Here is a 24,441-nt window from a genome sequence, read left to right on the forward strand (position 1 = left end):
TCTACTGGTAAGCACTTAATTTTTGCTCTAAATTTCTAAGCTCCCAACTTTTTTAGCCTGTTTTGCATAATTTTGAAATTTATTACAGAGAAAGTCCCAAAGAATACAGATGTCAGCACATGAGACTACCAGTGGGGACAGGGATCAAATCCCTCTTTGTCTGCTTTGAACAATGGACAGAAATTCTTTGTAGAGGTGAGAAGCAAAACATCCCCTTGTTTCTATGCAAATTTTTGGCCAACTCTGCTTCCCAGTGTTTGAAGAGGAACAACCCATAAAGTAGAAATGAATGTCAGGAACAAGAGGAAGTGTGAATGATGAGAAGAAGCAGGGTCAAGAGTTTTCCAGCACAGTTCACAGTTTGTGAGTGGCACAGATGTATTGAGCTTGGAGTTGGATCTTACTGAAGATACTCAAAAAATGAGGTAGAGTGTTTTCAATTTCTTTTGCCCATGCTGGAAGGGAGAGCTGACAGCTGTTAATCGTTGCTTACTCTTGGTGTTGACAGTGTCTTACTCTACTTTCTGATGCATACCAGTGGCCTATAAAGAGCAGATACAGGCTGCAGGAAAAGTGCATCAGCCCAGGGAATACAGAATTGTGTACTTTTGGTTTTAATTAGGCTTTTCTATTCTTCAGGGTTAAAAAAAAAAAAATAGAAAAGAAAAGAAAATTGGTTCCACCACATACCTTTCTCCTTTAGGAAGAAATGAGGGTTTTTTGGTTTTTTTTTTGTTAAAGGGGAACTGAAGGCAGAACAATGAATTGGGATAGGGAAGCATGTTTCAGATACAGCATTAACGCAGAAAAATTGCAGAAGAAAGAGGATAGGATACAGTATCTGGAAATATCATTGTTCACTGCCATAAGCTCTAATTTTTTTTTATAATTTTCTCTTTCATAAACATATTTTAGCCAGCACAGAGAAATAATTAGATTTTTAGAGTAAAATAAATGGCATTCATATTCATGCCATAATCACAGAAGACCCATAGATTTCACGCGCTCTGAATCTTATATTGAGTTTGATGACTAAATTACTAGAAATTAACAGTGCCTTGCTTGAAGCTTATAGAATGCACATCTAAGAAAAGAAAAAAAAAAAATGTTCTACCTTAATAATAACATTTTTTTTCAGGATCATTGGATAGAAAGAGCACCAAATAAATAAATAGATTAATTTTTCAATTAATTTTTAAGATGAGACATTAATTTGCAGAAGAAGCTCCTCAGCTCCAGCTAGCTGATTCCCATTATTGTTTGTGTTGCTATTTCCAGGAGGTTTATGTGGGAAAACGCCTAATTTGGGATTGAAGTGGGGAGTGTTTCTTCTTGTGGTTAGACTGGTGAGCAACAAGGGATTGTTTGGCTTGTAACAGTAGAGTCTCTGAAGAGCCTTTTTAGGGGACTGGAGTGTTCAGAATATTGCAAACGATTGAACTGGTTCTACCATGGCATGAAACTGATGAGAAAGATGTCCATCTAGAGCTACTGGTACCAAAAATGCTCAGCGAGAGAGTTGTGACATTTCTTGACAACTTGCAGACAAGTTAGTGAGAGCAGAATTTGCATTCAAACTGGACACTTTGTTCTCTGGTACTCTCAGTGCTGATTTGGTCCTGTGAAAATCAACATTCAATTTGCACAGTATTAATTTATACAGAGAAAAGATAAGTGTGTTTTTCATGGCCGCTTTTCAACATTATCCACAGAAAAGTTTGGACTGCATTTCTTACTTCTCATTTTCATACTGTCGGTCGTGAAAATAAATATGCAAGGGTAAAACTCACACTGAATTGAAGTCTTACAAGGCATCAATAAAAAATATTTTCTTCTTTCCATAAACAGCTCAAAGTATTTGGAAAGTAATTACACATTATATTTCCTTTTATTAAGTGAGTATGCTGAGCAAGCTACAGAAGGGAGAAATGTGGAAGACAATTATGCAGTTTTTAAAAATGCCATATTTCCCCTGATATAACCTCAGCACAATCATAATAAGATAGTACAAAAAATACAGAATGTAAGTGCAAGTTTCAGGATGGCAGCTCTTACAAATCATCAGAGCGAACATGGTGAGAATCTGGATTAGGTGAGGTTTAACTCTGTAATATCTCACAGATCTCCCTTTATAAAAATTGTTCTTTTTCAAACTTCTCACTTTGACCATAAAATCTATTTTGAGATGATCGTATTTGGAAGTAAAATTCCCTTGACTATGATAATGGCATGCAACTTCCCAAAGAAAAAGACAAGCAAATATTGATATTGTTGGCAAGGCATAAAACAGGTAGTGTTGAAAATGATTTTGAACTGCTTAATGAAATTCCAAGTTAGGTGTGTCTAAATGTGTAGGATTTTTATAGAAAATAAGGCAAAACCCTCTAGAATGTTATGGATGCAGCAATCAAGAAAGCCCATCAGCAATGACCAGTAATGGTACAGCCAGGAATCTTGTTTAGGTGTTCCTACATGCAGCAAGAAATTGACATGGTTTAAATCTGCTTTGATGGTGTCTGCAGGATTCATCTGATTCTAAATAGCTGCAGTGCAAACCAGCTGGAAAGTTTACCCTGTTATTGAAATAAAACAAAGCAAACCAACCGAACAAGCAAAACAAAACAACAAAAACAAATAACCAAACAAGAGAAACTGCAAAGTCACTGCACAGGCTAAGTGCAGATGTGTGGAGCACAGCATTGAAGTGGTTATTGAGTTTCACTGAGATGTGTTACTTGCGTTTGATTAGCCAGAGACAGTGTACTTAATCAGAGCCAGTTATGTTATGGTACCTTCTTCAGTAATACTGCAGTTATATAGAGCATAATGAAACTGTCAGCATAGGATGGCAACAAACCAAGCCTAGTACTTCTTCAGACCCAGGAAGATGCTGAATTTTTAAGCATGGGCTTCCTCAACTACTTTATTGCATAGTAGGTGTTTCGAGCCAAATACGTCATTGGTAGATTTCTTCAGGTTGATTTCCCATTACAGTGAGTTCACTGTTTTGAACTGTATTGAATCACTGTAACTTTTCTTATTTATTTAGCCCTTTTTGGTTTTTAAAAATCTCTTCTAGAGAGAAATAAAAATGGCATAATGGAACGATCTCAGTGGAGAAAATGTAAAGCAGGGGAACCTGCTTTCTGATACTGGCAATACTTAAGAGTCTGCCTTCAGGGTGAATCACTTGGGCTTTGCCTGTTGCTTTATTGGTTAGGATATGTTACAGCCATTGCTCTGACTCCACCAGATCCACACAGGAATGAGTGGCACCTACTGCTGTTCGTGTCGTGTTGTCCATCAATAATGCTACATCAATCACTGAAACATGGACAGCCTTTCATGTCTTCTCTTTCTTGTGTGTAAAATGCAAGTTGTCTCGTGGAAGAGGTTTGAAAGATGTTTTAGCCAAACTTTAGAAACAGATTATAAATATATACATTTAAAGCTGTAAATTTCTAAATTGAGGAGGGAAATGGCACATGATTGCTTAAGGTAATCATCTGACTGATTATCTGCAGGAAACTGATCAGAGTGTGGCACCTGGGGCAGGGTATGGGGACAGAACAGGCAGAGCTGCAGTGGACAACGCTTGGGTTTAAAATGGACTTCATCACTTCCAATGTAGTGCTTTTTTACTTGTATTTGCAAGTGGCTTAAGGAAATGCTCTGCTGTGCTGTCAAGCCAATGACATCCAAGAGCTTACTGAGCTCCTGATAAAAAAGAAATTGAAGGTCATTTCTTCAGATCAGCAGGTTTATCTATAATCCACTGCAGTAAACTAAATTGACTGTGCATTTTGCAACACCAGCAGAAGTTTCAGAAGAACTGGAGTGTTGTGTCTCACCCATTGCTACAAGAATACACATTTGAAAGAATCATGAGGAACGGCCTCATGGAGATTTATTTTATGTCTTAAAACTAATTAACCTCCAGATCAAGGTTTTGCTTTGGCTTTCTACTTACTTGTGACAAATAGGAACTCTTGAAGTATAGGTCCAAATATTCTCAAGTTCCATCCTTTGCTTTGAAAAAGTGTGGAAGTATTAACAACAGCTTCCAGTTCTTGCACAGCTCTCACACTGCCCTTTGCTGATACCTGTTTGAGCACGTGCCCTTGCTGCATCAGCACAAGCAGGCTGCAGACAAGATTTCTCCCTTCTGATGTAAGCCATTGCCTGTGCAGGGCACAGCCTTGGCTGCCTTCCTGCCTGCTGAGAGTTCCCCTCCATTGGTGCTGATTTCCATTTGGCAGTTAGAACCAAATTATGTCCTATTTGTACTTTCCAGATGACGTAGAGGGGAAAGAACTGACAAGGCAGAGTTGTACTTAGTTTGGTCAGAAGCATTGCAAAGCCTGACATTTATGTTCATTGACAACACTCATGGCAGGGGATGTCCATATGGAAGTGCTGGAGACTGATCCCAAACATTTCTTATTCACTCCCAGAGTCAATTAAAGAATTAACATAATAGCTTTTACTAGTCCATTTTCCATAGCCAGTTCATACAAGTAAATAGATGCAGCTCAGTAGCTAGCATTTATGGGTAGGTGGCAACTGATTTCTGAGATTTTTGCTGTCTGGTTGTGTTTTGTAACCCAGCCTAGGCTGGAGGTCAGCTTACCAGTGTCAGATGAAAAATGAACTGGTGCTTTTGACCCTACTCCAGCAATATTGACACCTATGTGGTCTAAACTGAGAACTCAAGAGCTGTCTGAATACAGGCATGCCCCTAGACTAGAGATAATGAACATGAGCATTGGTGCCTATCCTGCAGTGCTTAATCTGTGGCTGTTTTGGCATCACGGAAAATTGCCTGCCAGGAGGATGGAAGGCAGTGGAGTGCTAGGAAGCCCCACCTATTTCCATCTGGCTTGCTTGGCTGCTTGGAAATACAAGACATCTTGTTTGGATGGTGGAAGAAATCACCAATCCCTTTTGCTTCATGGGGTATTTAGGTTCACTTGCAAGCTGTGGGAATAAATTCTGCATGCACTTGAAAAAGCTTCAATTAGGTGTTCATCTTGCAGCCAAGCACTAAATTATCTGTCTTTCCAGGTCACTCACTTTTTGCTGATTAAGCTTCACTCTCCATTTTGAAAGAACTGCTGTCTTTGAAACAACCGCTACATCTCCCTGAAGCTGTCATAGCATGATATCACCTCTCCCTATGCCCTGCACAGCTCTGAGCAGCAATCCCCCATTAGCAGGTGGAGGGAGAGTGGGAAGCACATGTGAGAGCTGTGAGATGGGGATGCCCCTCCTGGTGCCTCCACAGAAGGTGGGGCTCCAAGGGATCACACTTGTATAACTACAACTTAACACCTGCTGCGTAACTATTGTAGCAGGTATGAATGTTTTATACAATCATATATGCAAAAAAAAAAAAAAAAAAAAAAAAAAAACCAAACAAAACAATAACCAGCTGACAAGACAGAATATACTGTTCCCTTCCTCTAATCCTCTTCATCTGCAGTAATTCTAGGCCTGGCATGGTACAATATACTATACAGCAGTGTAATTTGTTTGAACATTGTCTCCTTACCAAAAAACAAGGTCCTGATGGAAAGAAACGGAGATTATGAAGTCACTACAGCACATTAAGAAAGTCTGTGAATGACTACAAAATAGAATAGAAATTGCTCATCAAGCCATTTCTTCATCTGCTGCCTTGTGTCTGACAATGGGCTGCTCTTAAAGCTATATATTTTGTATATGTTCTGTATTTGACTCAGCTGGTGAGACTCTATCCATGGCTCTGCTCTTAGCTCAGAACAAGCTGGGTTTCTTCCTCCTCATGTATCTCCAAGATTTCTGCATGCAGTTCTGAAGAGTCCTGAGATATTTTCTTAATGCTCTCTTGCACTGAGCTGAAAATGGTGTCACTTCTGCCACCACCTACACCTGAACATCAGAGGATCCTTTCATCTCTGAAAGCCCAGCCCCCAGGTGGGGTTTGGCTCTTTCCATGCCACTGGTCTTGGGAGCCAGGAAAAGGAGGAAACAAGAGCTTATGCTTAGGATCTCAGAATAAGCCTTTCCATGCAGGGAGCTATTTTAGGAAGAGCTCTTCTCCCTCAGTAGAAAAGCTCCCACGATGAAGGTTTAGGAAAAGAAATGATCATCTGAAGTCTGTGGAGCTACTTTTTTAAGTCTTTAACTGTAAACGTTTATGTTGTGAGGCCTATTGATTTTTGTCAATTAGCTGTTAGACCTACTGTCAATTTTGCGCTAAGGTTATTTGGTTGATTTTTCTTGCCATTATGTTTCCTATGTTACTTTATTATTTGAACATCAAAATTGAGTGTAATGCTGTGAACAGAATAAGATATTATGCTACGAGGAACTTGTAGTCTAATTCAGGCACAGTGACGCACAGGCATACATAATCTACAGGATAAGGATGCAAATTCAAAGTAATAGAAGTGTCTGGGGAAAAATCAGTGCTGCAAACTAATTTACTATTCCTGAAGAGCTACTAGGCTGCAGAACAGAGGAAAAATATTGAACTGTACAACAGATTGTTTTTTCCCTTATTATTTTAATCTCCTTACAGGAAGATCCTAATGTGTCGTGAAATACGGAACACCCAAAGGAAACAGAGACTAGGGTAGGGATCCTCTTGTGTTCCTGTTTTCTGAACTGTAGCCTAGAAAGGAGAACTGGAGACTTCTTGAATACGCTTTGTGAAATAAGAATTTCATTTTAAAAAGATAAATAGTGGAACAAGCTTGGATTATGAACCACTGCTATGAACCCTCCATCAGAAAAGGGGTGGCCAGCAGGGCGGTCAATCAGGGAGGTGATTGTCCCCCTCTACTCTGCTCTTGTGAGGCCCCATCTGGAATACTGTGTCCAGGTCTGGAGCCCCCAGTACAAGAAAGACAGAGAGCTGTTGGAGAGGGTGCAGAGGAGAGCCACAAAGATGATCAGAGGACTGGAGCACCTCCCTTACGAAGACAGGCTGAGGGAGCTGGGCTTGTTCAGCCTGGAGGTGTACAAGGCCAGGTTGGATGGGGCCCTGGGCAGCCTGCTCTAGCATTGAATGGGGAGGTTGGTGGCCCTGCACATGGCAGAGGGGTTGGAGATTCATCATCCTTGAGGTCCCTTCCAACCCTGACCTTTCTGTGATTCTGTGAAGGCATTCTAAGAGTCTATGATATTGAGCTTATTAATGTCACATAGCCATTTTGTTACAGACGCACAGAGGAATAAGTTATTTTAGTTAATTTTCTTGTTTCTAGAGAAATCAAGCTTACTGATATATCAGCTCTTTAATAGTGCCATAATCAAGACTACATATTGGTAGGCCAGGGCTGCTACATTTTTGGGTTTGCACCTCTGAGTTTTATGGTGGACATGATATGGCCATCACACAGCCTTGAACATTTTAATGTGTCTGAATAATTGTATTTTCATTCTGCTAGATCTGTTGGCTGGAAGGAATAGATTTAAGAAAGCTGAGGGATCAGGTCTTTACAGTAGCTGTGTCTGGGCTGCCCCTGTTCTCCTTGTGAGACCGTAGGGGAATCACAGGCAATGCGCATCTTGGAGGATAAGGAGAGTAACTTTTCTGTCTTGTTTTTGGGTTATTTATTATATATAATTATAATATATTTATTTCTTCTTTTAATGATAATAAACCCAGGAGAATCTTTGAAACATGAGGCTGATCCATGTACTTTAAAAAAAGATAAATGTTAGGAACACAAGCAGTATATCTTTATGTGGCATCATTTCACGAGGTCAAAGTAATTCTATTATCTTCTTTTTTTAAATGTACTTAATATGAATTATTAGACACCCCACACGGCATCTTTTCTAATCATATTTTCTTACGTGCATTTGCCACTTCACATATATCATTGTCAGTGAAGTACTCCCATTTTTCCTCAGGTGAAGAGATGTTTATGTCACTCTGGTCAATGAAAGTCAGATGCTAGCAATGATTTGATAGTATTCATTTTCTTTCATACTTCCGGCACAACTGGTAGCATCACCACGTTGCATTTTCCTGACAGTGAACGGGTAAGTATTGTAGTACTGTGAAAGCTAGAGATTGAAGAACAAGTGGATAGGTGTTCAAAAATATCTTTGAAAACAACAGAGTTGGCTTTCTTTTATTTGATTAAGACAGCATTTTAGAAAAGCAGAGCTCCCAAGGCTGTGTACTTGGAGATAAAGTGAATAGTCTGGTTTTCAAAAGAATGGAATAGTTAGAGGTTTCTCAGACTTCTACACGAGAACAGCTAGTTTTGTACTGCAGGCCTTCCAGAGACCAGTTTTGCAGTTTGAAAAAAAAAACCCTGGCAAATTGGGGCTGAAAAAATCATGACCTGAAATTAACAGTTTTTAAAGTGAGAGCAAAACAACAAATAACAACCGTAGAACCTCTAGCAGCCGAGCAAATCCCCATCTGGTGCTTTGCATTGTGTGAGGGCAATGTGCCACAATTTGCAAACAGAATATTTTATTATTTAATTAGGCTCCAAAGCTAAGTGATTCAAATAAACCGAGTCTATGAAAAAGGAAAAAAAAAAAAAAAAATAGCAACAGCAGGCATAATGCCTAAGGGCCTTATGAATGTAAAGTGACTGGTTTTGTAACCAGCTGTGTACTCTGCTAAATAGTGGGCTTACACTTGCAATTCCCTATTCATGTGAATATTTCCTCTGCTTTCATTTTAGACAAGATAATTCATGTTTGTGAGTTTGCAGGGCCAAGCTGCTTTCAAAGTTGGATATGATGGGATGTAGCATCCAGGACCTTGCAGTCTGACACCGTGATGGGTGAGCTCTGGGTTTCTGCTTTTTGTTGTGATGCCTCTGGTGTTGTGAGCATCAGTGTGCCTTGCTGTGGTGAGTGACAGCAGCAGTCCTGTGGGGAGCCAGTGTGCTGGAACACTGCACAGGGCATTACTTTTCTCATAGGTTTGCTTTAAGCTGAGTCAGTTTCTAGGAAAAGGAAATCTGATTGATGAGCATGTGCATGGAAGGTCCATCCTGTGGAATAGGAGTGACATGGTCTACTGCTATGGTGGTCATGGGTTGGTGGTTGGATTAGATGATCTTAGAGATGTTTCCAGCCTTAATAATTCTGTGATTCTGTGGTTCAAGTGTGACAGTTATTGTCAGCAGTGGACTGTGAAGTGGGCAATTACTGGTGCTGTTGGTCCCATTGGTGCAGGTTCCTGCCAGGAACTGAATGCAGGATTGAAGATGTGGTAATTTGAATAAACTGGAAACTCAATGCTCTTTAAATATTTAATTGGAGTATGAATATATTCATCTTCTTTGATGTAAAGTAGTTATGCCATAATTGATTTGAATTCGGCAGAGCTCCCTCTCATTTTTGCTCAATAGCATAACAAACATTAATGGCATGAAGCAGGCCAAGCAACAATGGAAAGGCAGACTTTTATTTGTACCAAGTTCCTCTGCTCCCCTGATTCCAGGAGCAGCATCCAGCTTTGCTCCTTGAACCTCTCTGCTGTTGGGACTTCCTGAGGAGTAGCAGAAGGGCAATTGCAGGAAAAAGCCACGGCTTATCCAGGAGAGAGCCCCGGGAAAGCTGGCACTGCTGAGGTCTCTATCAAAGCCTGCACTGCCTGCTTACTTCATCTTCTCTTCATCTCTCTCTTTTTTTTTCTTTTTAAATTTCTATTGGAAACTTAGGAGCTTCTGCTAGTACTTTGTCTCTGCTTTTTTATGACCAGATTTCTTAGAATTTCTTTCTGCAGTTCTATCTGTTGAAACGTAACGTCCTTTTTCAGAGCGCACAGTTTCCTAAGTTCACAAGTTTGAATTTTGTTGTGGTTTTATTACTGTATGCATCATCTTAATCAACTGCTTCATCTCTTTTTTGGAAGAAACAGGTACGTAACAATGTTATATACTTAGTCCATCATTACAGTAATCGTACTGCTATTAACCCATACATACTATTTATATCTGGAAAGTGTATCATCTTGTCTCACTCATTCTCTTTCTCCATTCATTCTGGTTTTACTACTCCCCAGCTCCTGTACCAAGAGATTATCTATGACATTCCAGTTTAATGATCAATAAAAGCCATGTAAGGTTCAGAACAAGCTAGTCATACTGTGACCCATTAAAAAAGATGTTTGCCAATAAGGCTGAGCATTGCTGAAGTATACCCCTTCCTCTTCAAGAACATTTTCATTGATGAACTGACAGAAAAGAATTTGTTCTCTTACAATCTCTCTTAAGGAAACATCCAGAAAATATTTAGAACTGATTAATTAATTGTTTGGAATGCCTAACAAAAAAGTTAACTTTTCCTTTGCATAATCCTGAAAAGTTGTAATTATTACAACAGTCATTCTTTCAAGTTAAATGAGCCATGAGCTGAAGAGTGTATGTGCTTGGGAGGAAAGAGTCTATTCTGTCAGTCAGCTTGGCTGTAAATAAATAAATATAGGGTTATATATGATGTTGGAGGAGACAAGTTGAATCCAGTTTAGTGAGTGAGATGTAAAATAAATAGGCAAGACCATTATCTCTTCAGCAGATTGTTTGTATTATTTTAAATTAATGTAATGTAATGATGATGAAAATGGCCTGGGAGGGAAGCTGTGTAAAACCAGCCACTTTCAGCCCACAGAATTATAATGTCTGATGGAAAAGATTAATGCAAAGTATCTGAGCTAATCCAACATTTACTAGAAAAATTCAGGTCAAACCCAGGATTAGTGCTTTGTGTGCTCTGCTGATAACCTTGATGTTCCCCTTCTTATCTCTCTCACTCTCTTGTAATTACTTAAGTCACATATTTTTTAAATTAAGAAGAAGAAACACGTCTTTTACAGCTGCTCTCTGTCTTTTTGCACTGACAGAAGTGTGCTAGCCTGGTGCCCTAAAATTTTGCTGGGGAATACTCCAGATGAATAAGGAGCCAGAACTGAACAGCTGTTTCTCTGGATAGGAGTCATCTGTGCAGAGCTTGAGTGGTTAGGTTTTGCATTTTGTGGCATCTGAGCAGCAGCAAGAAAGTGAGGGCCAAGGAAAACAGCAGATTATGAAAAAACAGCTGAGGCTTGGTGTTTCTTTTGTCAGATGATTTTACCTGTCTGAAGTTTCTGCTAATGCATTTCAGTTATTTTATATATCGTGGTGGAAATGTGCTGCTAATGTTAGTAAGAGCTTAATAACCATTCTGCTCAGTAGCTGTAGCAAATCTTTACAGCAAATATTTTTTGACGGAGTGGTGTACCTTTGCTGTTTTGATGAAAAACTACCATAATTTTCCAAAATATCAAGCCTTATAAAAATCGGAACTAATTCTATGACCAAGAGTAAGTGACAAAATTGTACTCATTCAGAAAACAGAGGCACACAGCAAACATTTCAGAGCATTTATTTGACCATAAATAAATAGCAGCATATACAATTTTATGCTGATTTAACTGATTTGAAACTTAAGTCAAACTCAGCAGTGACAGCCTCATGAAACAAATGGAAAATGTTGAAAGCAATGGCAGTGCTGTGTTTCAGAACAGCAGATGCACTTCAACGTTGCCTCATTCACCAGCATGCAAGTGGTATGGTGTTCTCAGGTGGGAGAAAGATATTTTTTAAACACATCCCCAGCTCATAAAATTCCTGACCCACGTCCTCATATAGAAAGGTTACATGGAGGGCAAAGAGTTTATTCAAAGAAAACAGTTAATCTCTGATTCTGAAAACCTATCGTGAAGAATTGCAGACTGAGTATTCTGGCACTGCTGGGGCAATGTTGACATACAACTTGTGTGAATTAAATAAAGACACCTTGGAGCAAACCACTGCTAACCCAAGCTAAAACACCATGATGATTGAAGCTCCGGATATGTGCAGCCAGAGTATCAGATTTATGAAAACTCACCCATCTGGCAGCTGCTGCTGAGCCTCAGAGGTTTCAAACCAAGCATGCCTTCCAGTGCAGAATCCCACTACAAAGGAGTTATGCTTGAAGCAAATAGGAGAGGTATTTTCAAAGGCAGAAGGAACGGAAAGTGGAGAGGCTGGCTTTAAAAAGACCTTTTTAGGGTAATTAAAAGGAAAGAGCAATGCTGACAAAGCTTTCCTATCTTACAGTGCAGGTAGAGAAGCTAATTTTACCTTAATGTACTGGGGAAGAACTATGGTTAATCGAGACAGCACAGGACAGCTTTACTAGAAAACATATAAATCTACAAAGCAAAGAAAAAAAAGAAAAAGACACAGGAAATTATTGACTATTTAGTTTGGCATTAATCCCTGGAATAAAACTGGCTGGGAAAAGTTACTTAGCAAATAAGCTTTTGATGCATACGTAGAATATAACAAGGACATGAGCAGAAGCCTTGGGATTGTTGAGAAGAAATTGTATGACAGCCACCTGATTTTCTTCTGTGATGGAATAACAAATATTCTGGATGTGGGAGAAATAGTAGTTAGCATATTTCTTCAGCTTTTTGACAAAGTCTTTGATGATGTTCTCATTTACAAGCTGCTGAATCTTGATACTTATGAAACTCATAAGGTGAAGCCTCATTGTTCAGGGGAAAAAAAAAAACAACAAACCAACACCCAAAACAGGCAAAGATTAGATACTGAAGCTGCTACCCTGGAGGATGTTTCAAACAGGACTTTTCAAGAAGTCCATCTAATGTTTGGTACTGCACAATAATTTGTTAGAAACTAAGGTGATAGAATATGCTGTACTATGAGAACATTAACGCATGACACAAATTTGTCAGGGGTGTAAATGTGCTGAGGGACTGGAGTCAAGCTCAGAATGATCACTGCAAAATAGAAAAGTGGTCTGAAAATATGGGATGCTCTTCAATCAGAGTGACTGCATTTAGGTAGAAAAACAGAACCCTGCAACTGTGAAGGATGGGGAGCAAGAAGCAGATGTTTTCTAGAAAAAGATCTGTGGGTAGGACAGTTACAGTAATATAAAAAATGAGCATAAGCCAAGAATGTTATAGTGCTGCAGAACAGGCAGCGTACTGTGATGTAGGAGGAAGATAGCTGTCTGGAAGATACCTGGAGAAATCCTCCTTCTTTTGCTGGCAGATCTCAACAGGAAGATCTCAGCTGCAGTATTTTGCCTGGTTTGGGGCAGTGCCTTTTAGGAGGAAGTGGAAAAGCTGGGAAAGAAATTTCAGTATAGAACAGCAAGAGCAGTCAAGGCTTGGAAGACAAGGTTTCCAAGTGTGCACCCCAAGGGAAAAGATCAAGGATGTTGTGCATGTCCCTTTGGTTATCTGCTATCTCACAGCAAAGGTGGTGGCAGACAGGAAAGGAATAATCTGTCCTCTGTCCACAATGAGTAGATCAGGGAATAAAAATCTTAACCTACAGTATGCGAGCTCTGGATATTAAGGAAAACTTTCTAATTGTAAGGAGAACAGAAGTCTGGAAGAGGAGACAGAATAGGAGGGTTATGTAATGAAGCCTGGAATTATTCTGCAGGATCCGGGCAGGAGTGGGGGGGTAAAGTTACCTTGCGTCTTTGGTCTCCCAAAGTAGAGGGCAGAGGAGAGACTGGTGGGTCTTGCAACCTCCTTACAGCCCTGTTTCCTGTGTTGCTGAAACACTTGCCCTGGCAAAGCTAGTTTGTACCTCCCAGCAGAGCTCTGCAGTGATACTGTGCAGTGCGAGCATCGCCCCAGCTGATGCTCCTGGGTGCATGATGGCACTGTGTTGTGGACAACATTTTAAAGGTCATTGTAGGCTTTACTTCTTTCTGTTAAGGGAACAAGGTCTCAGAGCATGTTTTACACTGCTGCAGAGCACCTTTGTGTCAGTCTGGGCTCTGACTTTTTGAATCCAGACAAGTCGCCAGGCTCTGGGCTAAGTGTATTCTCATGCCTGCTGTCCTTGCGATGCTTTGTCCATCTGTTAGGATTAGGGCTTTAATTCCTGCTAATATTTCAGTTTTGTAAGGCCGTGTGTGAGCCTTCTTTAAGATGGATGTCTCCAGGTAATACTTTAAAAGAGCCCCAGTTACTAAGTAACCTCATTTCACATAATGAGATTTGTCTTTCATATGTCTCACTTCTTAAATGTCTCTTACTGCATCTGAGAACAGTTATGGGCTAAGAAATTGTCTTCCTGAGCTGTTTCACAAAAAATGGAATCATAGAATTCTTGGGTTGGAAGAGACCTCAAAGGTCTCATTTAGTTCCTCCTCATTTAGTTCCAACCCTAATGCTGTGGGCAGGATTGTCAGCCACTAAATCAGGTGCCAGCTCAGACTGCCCAGGACACATTCAACCTGGCCATGAACACCTCCAGGGATGGGGCATCCACATCTTCTGTGGGCAACATCCCAGTGAGAGTTGGACTGCACTTACAGCTGCTTGTGCACCTTGCTGCTAAGCCACTGTGCAGCCATCCACTGTTATATGAGCAAATATCACTCGTGTAGGAAAGGGCTAGAGCGCTTTAGTGTGGATGTATTTTAACAGGCCAATTTCAAAAGTTCATCATCTGATTAAAACCAGTTACAGTGTATCCTCAGTAAAACTGAATTGGCTTAAGCAGACAATCAGCAATCCTTGCATGCTTTAAACAAGAGGAAAAGTTACAAAGACATAAAGTGGTAAATGATATGAAACCTAGTATAATGAACTTGTGGTGGCATTTTAATTCAAGTTGTGCTGAAAAAAAGAGTGAGCTCGCTTGCCAGCTCTTTCCTGCCTTCAGCTCAGCAGTAATATTAGTACTGGCTTGCCATTGTGAATCCAAAGGAAGTTTTATAACACACATAGAATTAGATCAGCAATACACTGATATTTCTAAGAACTGTATAGCAAAAATCATGCTCAAGGCAATCCAAGTGGTAATTATGTAGTCAAAAATCACTCCACTCAAACTGAAATGAACCTTCCTCTCTGAGGCGATTGATGACTGAAGAAGGCACCATCAGTTCGCTGTACTTCAGAGCTTCCAGGTAACAGTATTTTAACAAGGAAATGTGAACTTTATTCTAAAGGACTTGGGAATAGTCATTTTTTATTCTATTTACAGGAGCTAGAGATAAAGATGTGCCCAAGAAAGTATGTCATATAAAAATGATCAGTTTTCCCAGATGCTTTGGCACCAAAGCGGCATTTTATCATGTCACTTCAAATCTTACATCTGTGAATCAAACAAAACACTAAAAGAAAAGCATTTGAATTTCCTTTTTTAGTAAAGCCAACAGGCTAAGATGACTTGAGCCAGATAATAACAATAAAAGGTTAAAATATGGTAAGACAGTAATCATCTGTGTCTTGTGCTAAGAAAACATGGATTTATTAAGACAGAATAATTGTGATTACAATTTGGCATCTGTCCAAATCAACTTGGACTTTAACAGGCAACAGCAGAGAAAAATAAGATTTATGTACCTTTTCTGAGAGTCATGGCACACAAGCTGCAAGATCACAATGTCTTTTGAGGTTTCTGGATGTTTCTGTCATGTTCCTATAGCAGTAATAGGTGAATGTTCACCTGTTCCACATCTGTAAGCAGTTACATTGGCGATGTGGCTGGGGGCTTTGCAGCCCATATTGCAGTAATACCATGTTTGTTAGAATACAGCAAAGAGTGAAAAGTGTAATGCAGAACTATATCGTTTGACAGCACAGGACAGGACAGGAACCAGTTATCTGTGAGATGAGCCGAGGCTTAGTGGCCTCAGTCAGTACTTGTGTGTTCATTCCTTGGCATTTTATGGCTTTTATCTCAATCACCTTTGATGGAAGACTCAGTTATCTTGAAAAGAAGACAGCTTTTCCATATTTATGTAACAAAAATAAGAAATTCCTGATGTCTTAGGACTACAAACGCAATTAAAAATCCGTGTATTTGGGGAATTTACTATAGACAGAAGGTGCAGAAGAATTGATCTCTTTCATGCCTTCCTCACAAAGAAAATGTGTTTTCCATATGAGTAGTTATCTTTCTTGGTCACGGATTATGGTGGATTCTTTGGTGTAGTTGCTAAATAGCTGACCATTAGAAGAGCAGAAAACAGGATTGGAAAATAAACATTCTGTGGCCGTCAAAAGAAAAACTGCGTTGAGAGTGAAGATTCAGTCTGAAGTGTAAGAGACTCTGAATTATCAGAATGTGCTAGTATTAGATTGCTGCTGTGCTTTTAATCAAGAGAATGAAGTGTGGATGCTTCAGAAACATGGGATCTTGGCAAGTGTTTTCATGGTGGTACTTCTACATACCCTCTTAAGTTTTGTGCATTTGGCACACTATGCAGCGTTTATCTCCATTACCTGTGGCCCAGGGCATTGTTGCTTTCTGCCCCATAGGTACACCAGGCCTGGTGCTGCACATTTCTCCTAACCCTGTAGGGCAACAGCTGAGTTGCAGCTTGATTTTATTAACTTCCTGGCCTGTCCACCTGCTGTCCTGGCTCCATTTCATAGAATCATTTGCATTGGAAGAGACCTTCTGGTCCCATCTGTACCCATCTGGTCCAAATCCCTTGCAATGAACAGGGACACCTACAGCTTGATCAGAGTGCCCAGAGCCCCTCCAGTCTGACCTTGGATGCCTCCAGGGGCAGAACTTCCACCACTTCTCTGGGCAACCTGCTCCAGTGCCTCACCACCCTTATTGCCCATTGAGCTTTTTTACATTTTATTAGCTTAAGTGAGTTTACCTGCACTGCATTTTGCTCTACCTTGAACTTACTTTTATTCCAGTTTGTTATTCTACTCTTTTGAGTCAAAAGCACCCCTGGCATTCAAATCAGGCTGCTCAGCCAAGTTAATAGCCTCATAGGCAATCATCTGTTATCCTGTGTAGTTTTGTTCCAAAGTGTTGCTTTACCTATCTTGTCATTATATTTGCATTTTTTTGGAACCAGATAGCATTGGGGGAATCGTATCATATTGCTATGTGTTACTGCTGCCTGCAAGATCTTCTTTCTTAACATGCAGTTCTCAGGGGAAATCAGGATTGTTAACACCATTACACTTTGAATATTGTTATAACAGTATTTTGAAGAGGTGACAAGTATGAGTGTTACTGTTGGAACTGTCATGATGACTTGTTAAATATGTGGTTTAGTTTTTTTTATATATGTATACATATGCACACGGAGAGGGGCAGAAAAATCACTGTTCTGCGCATTTCTTTTGGTTTTCTGTTTGATCTTCAGTTGGTAGAACAGACATTTATAATAGGTGGCTTTCATTCTTTAGTCAATTTTATGTTTTGTTTCATTTTGTTTTAAACCAGCTGCATTTTTATTGCTTTCATTTAAAGAAATGTCAGTAGTGCAGGTTTCCTCTAGAGGCCAGGTATGAAAGCATCTGCAGGTGACTGCATCTGAGGGTAACTGCTAAATCCAACACGTTGTGGCTGGAGTTCCTTGGAGCATCGCAGCCAGAGAAATATCTGGTACAGCATTTGTAACATTATCATACCTTAAATGTCACTAATTCAAGCACTGAATATGAGACATTTTAGTTCCTTGTAAGAGTCTTAAATGTTTTCTGCCCAGAATGTCAGGGACAGTCATGGCATTTTGCTGACAAACAAGAGAGGTGCAGTTGTCACCCCTGGGAATGAGCTGAGCAGAGAGGAAAAGCATGAGGGGAGTGAGCACAGAAAAGAAACCTTGAATGAAAACCACTGAAATTTGTCTCATTCTTTCTTGATCCAGGATTGATCTTCTAGGAAAGAGATGGTTCGTAGTAAAAGGGCAAACCTTAAATACATGTTTCCAAGGTAGTTTAGAGTGAGGTAAAAGGTGTGAGGCTGGAACAGCTCAGTCACAACTGGATGGCAGAACCTGTTGTATTCACTGAGAAAGCATGAAAGAGATCAGAAACTGCAGTTGGGAGATGAAATAGAAAGAGTTTGTGCAGGGTGAACAGTGGCATTTATAGATAATAAAGGATTATTAGGGAAAGGGCAAACTAGAAGAAGATTGCAAATCCCTAATGGGACCCCACAAACTGAAGATAATGATGGCAGCATGACAGTAGATGAAATTCTAAGTAGATAAATCCAAACAGTTACGTGTTGGGAGAAGGAGTTTGAATTATTTACCAGAAGCAATGTGCTAAGCCAACTATAATTACTCCATCAAGAGTACCTTAAAACAAGTTCTTATTGCAATTTCTTTTGCCCTTTAAATAAGAATTTTACATTTACCATGAGGAACCTTGGCCTTTTAAAATCCTAAGAAGAAACTGACGTTTAAACTGAGGAGTCTGCATAGAATTTGCAAATCTGGCCTCCTCGAATAAACAATGCATTCAGCAATCCCAGATGTAAACTGGTATGCAATATAAGAAACCTGAATGCCTAAAGCTGCTGTAGAATCCTAGTCCAAAAAAAGTACTTCTTAAATTCTCATTTACATCTTTCAACCAATGTAAGCCATCAGTGTGTAACCAGAGTGATGGCGCTGGCACAGCAGTCCTGGTGTCCTGCTGCTGAAATCCATCAATGTGTACTGGATTCATCCTTTTATTTGTTCCTTGTCTGCGGTTGTAGAGGAAGTGATTCTGGTGCTAGAAATTCTTTTACTGACTGCAGTCACCAGCATCCCACAATATACTGGAAATACATTAATGATGGTTTCTGATATTTCCTGCTTTCTGCTGCAGCCTGAGATAGAAACACATTTTACATGGACTCCCTATATAAGGACTTGCCTGCACACCAGAACAGTGCTGTCACTGTGTGCCACCACGGACTGCAGAACAGACCTCAGCCCCATGTTATGCCAGTCCCAGCAGTGCTATTTTCCAGCTGTTAGAGCAGAAGCAAGGGTTTGCTTTCATTAAACACTGTACCTAAACATCAGTTGGCATACCGAAATATTTGTGAATGACATACAGTGTAGGACCTGCTGGAACGACTTTTCCAAATACTGATTTTAAAATGTAATTAATAGATCATTTCAGTGGGTGCAATTATGGGGAGAAGTTTTTTTTTTTTTTGCTTGGGAGTAAACTATTTTGACTGTGAAACCTGCATTCATGGCTTTGGCAGTTGGGTGTTGTTTGTACTTGAGTATAATACTTAAACAGTGGATTCAACCTACAGTTTATTTCACTGCTACTTTCACAATGACAACTTCATTTCTAGTTTAATGTAAAAAGCTTCCTATAATTACAGAATGTCTTGTAAATAAGCCATCTCTAGAAGACTTTGGAGGATTTAAGATAACTGAGGCAATGCACAGCATAGAAAATAGTACTGCAAAGACATAGTGCTGCAGTTGAACAAATGAAAGCAGATTAATTAAAAGATCATAGATAGAGGAAATGCAGGAAAGTCTTTTTTATGGGAACAGAAAGGAGATGGAGAATAAGCGTAATGGGAATTTTTTTAGGGAGAAGTGAAACATTTGAGCAACTGATGGGATTCTGTGGGGAAGGGGAGCAGGCCACCCTGATAGGGAGCTGATGAGAAAGTTATAGTAGCCCCAGAGGGGATGCAAGGTAAGCTGAAGTTTAGCAAAGGCAGGGCCCAAAGGCCAAGAGGACAGGGCTGGCTCCTGGCAGAGATACCACTGGCGGCTGCTGAGGTCAGGGAGCAAATGCCTTTGCTCTTGGTGCTTGAGCCAGCATTCTGGAAAGGCAACCTTAGTATGGCTGGTGAAGCAGGGGAGAAGAAGCAGCAAGTACTGAGGTTGAGATCTTTTCAGAAACGAGGGGATTGCCACATCACTCTGTCATCAGAGCAGCAGACCCAACCTCTCCCCATTCTGGGAGAATTTGGCCTTACCTTGGTGCAGGCCAGCATCACGTCAGTGATGGCATCAGTCTGGAGCCCAGGCTGCACAATGCTGTGACCAGCCCAGTGCAATGCCTCTCTGTGTGACAGCTTGTTTCATGTTGGGATGTGGTTAGCAAGTCCCCCAGAATGACGCTAACAACTTCACTTTTTAAACAGCTTTCCTTGGAACTGAGCTGGTTGACAGGAGGTGGCATCATTAATGGCAGGACCAGGTCCTCTTCTGGGAAATGTGGCTTCTTGCTACAATGGCCATTTGCTTGAGATTTACTGCTTTATTTTTTCCTTCTAAAAACCACAGGTTGACGTTGTTATATCATAAGTATGAGGTAGGTCAATATGAAACCATAAATGTCTGCATACAGAGCAAATTACATTGTGTCAGTGGTGCTGCATGATCTATTACATTCCTTGTGACATAACTCTGAGGAAAGCTGATTCTTCAGGAGTGAAAAATGATTAATGATTTCTCCGATTACAAGTGATTTTTCTTAACAAAACATATGATAGTTGTCGGGGCTTTTGCTTTCTTTTGAGGTTTTTCTCTATTTCTGGGGAAGGGAATATCCCCCCTCAGTTATGAAGGTGGGTGATATCTCAGTGAGACACATCATCAGATATTCACCTTCACTGTTGTTTCTTGTGGTATTTTCTAAGAAGTTTTGCAGTGAGTTTTCTGTTCCTTCTGATTCTTCGTAAGCAGGGTGAACAGAACCTGATCTGACTAGAATCCACATCTGTTCTTAACTTGGCTGAATAATTGAGTAGGATCACCAAAATAAATAGATGTTTAGTATAAGAAAGTTTATTCTTACTCTCTCTGACATCACACATTGCAAGCTGTTGTATTTAGAATAAAATCTCTGTAGTTCCAGAATTAAACTTTAAGACAATATAGATACTTTCTGTTATCTTTGATAATACATCAGGAAACAAAAAAGCAGGGCAAAAAAGCAGCTTTTCAGAAAAACCTGGGGAGCAAAAATTAAAACTAGATAGAACTAAAAATGAGTGATTGCTCAAACAGAACTCTGAAGGGAAAATAAAACTGTTTTGAAAAGCTTGAGCTCACTTCAATTTTTTTGCTAATAACTTCAGTATTCCTTCCACTGGGTATACGGAAGTAATATTTTAATCTTTTCAGCAAGGAAAGGAAAATCGCTGTGTTTCATGAGTCATGTAACAGCAGGCAACCAAATTAGCTATTTGCAGAAGTGTTGTAAGTATAGCTGCAGTGCCAGCCATGGAGGTACATTTAGACTGATCAGTCCTCAGTCTGCATTCTCTGCAAGATCTGCTCCTCTTTCCAAGTGTTGTGCAAGTTATGACAGGTTTCTATTTCTGTTTTTGTCATTGCAGGATGTTGCATATTTTGGCAAATATTTTTTCTTTTTGTTGAGATTGCTGGTGCTTTACCCATCAGCCCATTCTACCCAGTAGGCTTCATATTCCTCTAAATAACCCCTCACTAACCTCCCCTTACTAGCTCATGTTGTTCCAGAAGATGGTAACGTTCTGTTTAACACTGCAGGTAGCATATTGCTGGGCAGCTTCCTGCTGGCCCCCAAGGGGCTGAATTGCCCATGTCAGAGGAGTTGGCTCTAGTTTTGCCTGATGTAAGGAGCATCTACTATGCAGCTACTCTGCAGTTGTCTTTGATTTTACTTCCATCTTTTCTTTTCTTTTTTCCCTAGTAGCCATCTCCCACTTCCTGCATCTTAGAGTTCTGCTTTTTCTCTTGTGCAATTAAATAATTAATTGGCAACTTGGACCGGCACATCTGTGTGTTGTTGCATCTTGGCCTTCATTCTGTCATTATGATGGATGGCCTACCCAGCTGAATTGCTCATCTCATGCTGTCTTCTCTTAGTTCTTCTGGGACAGCACAAAATGAGAATGGAGACCACAAAACTTGAATGGAGACCATATCTTCCACTCAGGAGCAGGAGGTGCAAGAAGGTACATTTGCCCCATACAGTTTGCCTAAACAGAATAATTGCCTGTGAATAATTTCTGAGCACCCACAATAACTTCCTTTTCATCATTCCTGGATTGTCTTGAGCCTTCAGTCAGGCATGTTAGCTTATTGCAGGAGGCTGAAATCTTTATGGTGTGGTGCTGTAGAAAGTATGTGCTCTTCAGTATTTTTGCCAGCAGTAGTGACTATCTTTGCTTTCAGCCCCTATTGTAACAGCTTCTGTTTTGCCAAGCTGTGTCATGTGTTCTGAACTACTGGGACTGCATGAAGGCCTCAATCTCAGATCTCTCCTGCGTAGCAGCACAGTTCTGGCTGGTGCATGGGTCAGCTCTTCACTGACATTAATTCGGTAGTAGTTTACTGGGAGCACTTCTCTGCTTATTTCTTCACCTGTCCAGTCAAACGTCTGTTCCCAGATCTTGGACCATCTCCTCTGGTCACTAGCATGCACTGGCTGCCTTGAATATCCTTAGGATCTTTTGAGCTGTGTGAAGGATATGAAGGTAGTGGTCACTGTTTGAGTGCTTTTGCTTTCTTGATCTGAGCTTTTTCTGGATAACCCAGCTGGAGTCTTTCCCATGTCCTCAATATTTTATGTTTGATGGATAGACAACCTCCGTGGTATTATGCTTAAAGTACTTGCAGGGAATTTGATGCAACTTAACATTGTGTTCCTGGATTGTCTTTGCCTCATCTCTGTTCCTCCTACAAGAGACTCCTTGCTGAAATTCTGACCCTTGGTTCACTTCACACTTAACCTCTAGACCCTGGCTGATGTTTGCTGCAGATCAGAATGAACAGAATTTTTACCTGTCACTTTTGCTAAGAAAGCTAACCACCTTCTTTATTATTTATGCAAAGGACTTCTCAGTGCTGCTGGCAAGAGATAATTTTGCCCTAGGAATGGGTTCCTGTGTCCTTCACAGATTTAATAACAGGAATTATTCCTACTAAACAGGAATTCATAGTCAGTGCTTTGGTCTGTGGAACTGTGAAGACTGTCTGCCGGAGGGTTTTCTTCCTTCACACTAAGTTGTTTTTTTTTCAGGGGACACATTTTCATCTCCATCAGACCAGTTATTTTTTCAATGACTCCTCTGTGGGTAACATGATCAAGTGTTTCAGGAAGCTTGGGGCTGCCTAGAGGGACATCAGATGATTCATTGCTGAGCTCTTAGCATGCAGCACCTGGGGAGCATTATGTTACCAGCCACTTCCAGTATAACTCTCAGACCTTGGCTTACAGTGCCCTTCTGACATGCAGAGTAAAAGATGTCCCTGATGTCTATTTCTGAAGACTCTGAATGACAATGTCTGCTCTTTTGTGGATATGCTAGAGGCCATATGTTTCTGTAGCATTCATAGATAGCTTCTGTGGCATATCAATAGCACTTCGCCACGATTCCAGAGTCTAATGGTGCCACTTAGAAGTGCTGCAGGAGATTGCATTGCAGTGACTCCCCACATCCAGCTGGGGCTGAATTGGTCATTGATCTCAGCAACGCTGAAAATTTAGCAGCTGAATTGCTGGCAGGTTGTTCTGGTAATGCAGAGTCATTGAACGTAATACTGAGTCATTGAATATACTGCAGTCACAAAACAGCTCTCTCTCATCTGGAAATTATGGGGTAGGTACAAATGTGGATTGGACTAGGAGACACTGACCCATCACACTGCACCATGCTAATGGGAAGGGTCCTAGGAGAAGGGAGAGAGACTTTCAAGTAAATTCTTTCCTCTTCTTTCATTTCTGAGGTGAGTTTAAGCCTTATTTTGCTCTGTGCTACTAACACTCATCATTTTGATATGATCCTAGGATATCTCAGCTGGTCTTAATATCCAGAAATGTGTCTTTATATTTAGATTTGTGTCTCTGCAGTGCCTTCTTGGCAGCTAGAAACAACCACAAAAGTTTTTATCTCTAGTTAAGAGTCCATTATGTCTCCAAGGCTACCTATAACATGGAATTTCCAAGTTTATAATGAAAGTATGTATTTCTCATACTGAGTCTTTTTCTGAGAGGAGGGTGAAAAATTCTGTATTTCTTTTTATTCATATTCTGTGCAAGATCAAAAATAGTACAGAACTTTTACCACAATTCGTATGTTTTGGATATTTTACAGGGCAGCTGAGTCTTCATTTGCTTCTCTGTCTTTGTTTCCTAGGGAGCAAGCTCCTGGGATAACCTCAGATGCACTTTAAGGAGAGAAAGGAGATCAAAACTCCTTGAAGTGCCTTTTTTTGGTGCTGGTTATAGCACGTCAGTGTGGACTCAAGGGAAACACCAGGAGCTTGAGCAAAGTTGCTGAGGAGAAAGCTAAAAGCATTGCATTTTCTTATAGTTTATTTGCTCATTTATTCTTGGCTTGGATGAAAACAGTGCTTCCAACTCCAGGAAATATATTTCACGAGTTTCTGCTCTTTTAGAGTGTCAGGAATTAGCCTGTTGAGCTCTCCTTGCCAACCAGCATCTTTCACAGTAAGCTCTTGTATTATCTGCTTGTTCAGAATGCTGTCACCATCCGAGTGAAGGACCAGAAGGCCAACTGTCCATTTTCAAATACTTTCAAAAGCAGACAGATGCCACATACTTAACTGGCTGTATAATCTTCAAAAATTCCATCAGTGTGCCCTGGCCTGCTCCACTTATGCTTTAAATTAAACCTTTCTGAGCATTAGAATTTGTAAAATTCAGAACAAATTAAAAAG

General features: G+C 40.2%; 1 protein-coding gene across 3 annotated transcripts in view; it reads left to right on the forward strand.

The window, feature by feature from the left end:
* The first annotated feature begins 348 nt into the window (after positions 1-348).
* ANO4 (anoctamin 4) overlaps positions 349-24,441 on the forward strand; it is a 155,450-nt gene continuing 131,357 nt past the window's right edge. For all 3 annotated transcript variants that reach the window (XM_042816301.1, XM_042816302.1, XM_042816303.1), the window contains exon 1: positions 349-425. The gene's annotated coding sequence lies outside the window, so the exon portion shown is untranslated. The remainder of the gene's footprint in view (positions 426-24,441) is intronic.

The sequence above is a fragment of the Centrocercus urophasianus genome, unplaced genomic scaffold, assembly GCF_019232065.1.
Source record: "Centrocercus urophasianus isolate 14NV4802_14NV808 unplaced genomic scaffold, USGS_Curo_1.0 seq_15, whole genome shotgun sequence".
Taxonomy (NCBI): Eukaryota; Metazoa; Chordata; class Aves; order Galliformes; family Phasianidae; genus Centrocercus; species Centrocercus urophasianus.